The following is a 1,859-nucleotide window of genomic DNA, read 5'->3' as shown; positions in this document are numbered from 1 at the left end:
AAAACACTCATCTAAAGATAAATCCATGCTTTCTTAAAGTCATGACCTCAAAACGGAGGACGTTTATGGAACTCTCCTGGACATAAGGATGAAATGTAGGACGTGTCTGGAGGAAAGAGGAACATTTGTTCACCCTGTCCTAACACAAAGAAGAGTTGCAAGTACATGCAAAATGTGTAGACATTATCCAAACAAAAGCCCAAACACTCATCTCAAGAACAAACCATGCCTCCTAAATCATGCTCAAAATGGAGGACATGTACCTGTGAAAAGGAGACTTCGTCTAGCTTGTGGCAAACAGCAAATAGGAGTAAAATTCGCCACAAAACGTAACGAGCAACTGAAAGGAAAATGCTAAGGAACTGGGGGGGGGGGGGGGGGGGGGGGGGGGGGGGGGGGGGGGGGGCAGGAGGGGGGGGGGGGGGGGGGGGGGGGGGGGGGGGGGGGGAGGGGAGGGGGGTAGGCTGAAGCAAGAGGGACCGGGAGAGGAGGGCAGGCGTATGCCTGAAGAGGAGGTGTGCGGAGAGTGGGGGGGGGGGGGGGGGTGCGAGGGGGGGGGGGGGGGGGGGGAGTGGGGGGGGGGGGAGGGGGGCGGGGGGGGGGGGGGGGGGAGGGGGGGGGGAGGGGGGGGGACAAAGAGAAGGGGGGGGAGTAGATGGGAGGGGGGGGGGGGGGAGGAGAGGGGGGGGTGGGGGCGACGGGGGTGGGGGGGGGGGGGGGGGGGGGGAAAGGGAGGAGAGAGGGGGGGGGGGGGGGGGAGGAGGGGGGAGGAGAAAGGGAGGGGGGGGAGGGGGGGGGGGGGGGGGGAGGGGGGAGGGGGGGGGGGGGGGGGGGAGGGTAGGCGGGCGTGGGGGGGGGGAACGGGGGGCGAGCGGAGGAGAGGAGAGAAAGAGAGAAGGAAGGAAGAACGAAAAAGAGAGGAAGCCGGGCCAAAACACTCTCTCAAGAGACAAACCCAATGGCTTCCTCTAAGGCATGACCTCAAATGGAGGACTTGATGAATTCCTTCCTGACAGAACCTGAAGCCAGAAGAAAGCTAAAAAAAGCTCATGGAAAAAATCCTGGGAGGACCTCTGGGCCACTGCCAAAACTTTGCCCTTGGGGTTTGGTGATTCTGGGTGCTGCTGTTCCTCACCTCCCTCCCAACCTGGAGGAAGAAGGAAAGGGAGAGGCATCTCTCTCAGAGGTCTTCAGGCCCTAGGAAGGTGTCCCAACCTGGGCAAACGAAGCACCAGATCCCTGGCCCCAAGGCAACCCCCACCCAGCCAGTCGCATGGAGAGCAGAGGGGGGCTGGGAAGGGAGACCTGAGCAGAGAACGATCAGCTCCTTCAGGATCTCCAGACAGCCCTCCTCCTCCTACTCTCGGTTCAAAGGAAAAAAAAAGCTTCCACGCCTTCCTGAATAGCTCCTCGGAGCCAAGCAAGAGCATGGAAGAGGAGTGAGGAGAGGACTATCAAGAGACTCTGGGCGGCCCTCAGAAGCCAAGACAGCCTCCATGCCCGCATCCTAGCACTCGGGGAATGATGTGTGAACTAGGCCGCAGCCTCACAGCCTCAGGCTAGCCTTAGCTTTCTTTGTTTGCTTGGCCTATTTTAGACATTCCCCAACCCTTCTCCATGTGGACCTTAGTGGTTTCTTCTTCCTCAACTATTGGGAACTTATGGTTCAAAGGTGCTCAACAGTGCTCTTTTCATTCCTGGAGAGAATTGACAGTGGGGATCCCACAGGGATCTGTCTGGCCAGTGCTATTCAACATCTTTATATGACTTGGATAAAAAGAATAGAGGCATGCGTATCAATCTGAGATGACACCAATTAGAAGAAGTAGCGAATACCCAGAACAGGATCAAAATTCTCA

This window comes from Sceloporus undulatus, chromosome 2, assembly GCF_019175285.1.
Source record: "Sceloporus undulatus isolate JIND9_A2432 ecotype Alabama chromosome 2, SceUnd_v1.1, whole genome shotgun sequence".
In the NCBI taxonomy this organism is placed as follows: Eukaryota; Metazoa; Chordata; class Lepidosauria; order Squamata; family Phrynosomatidae; genus Sceloporus; species Sceloporus undulatus.
The sequence above is the reverse complement of the archived record's forward strand: the minus strand, read 5'-3'. Positions refer to the sequence as shown.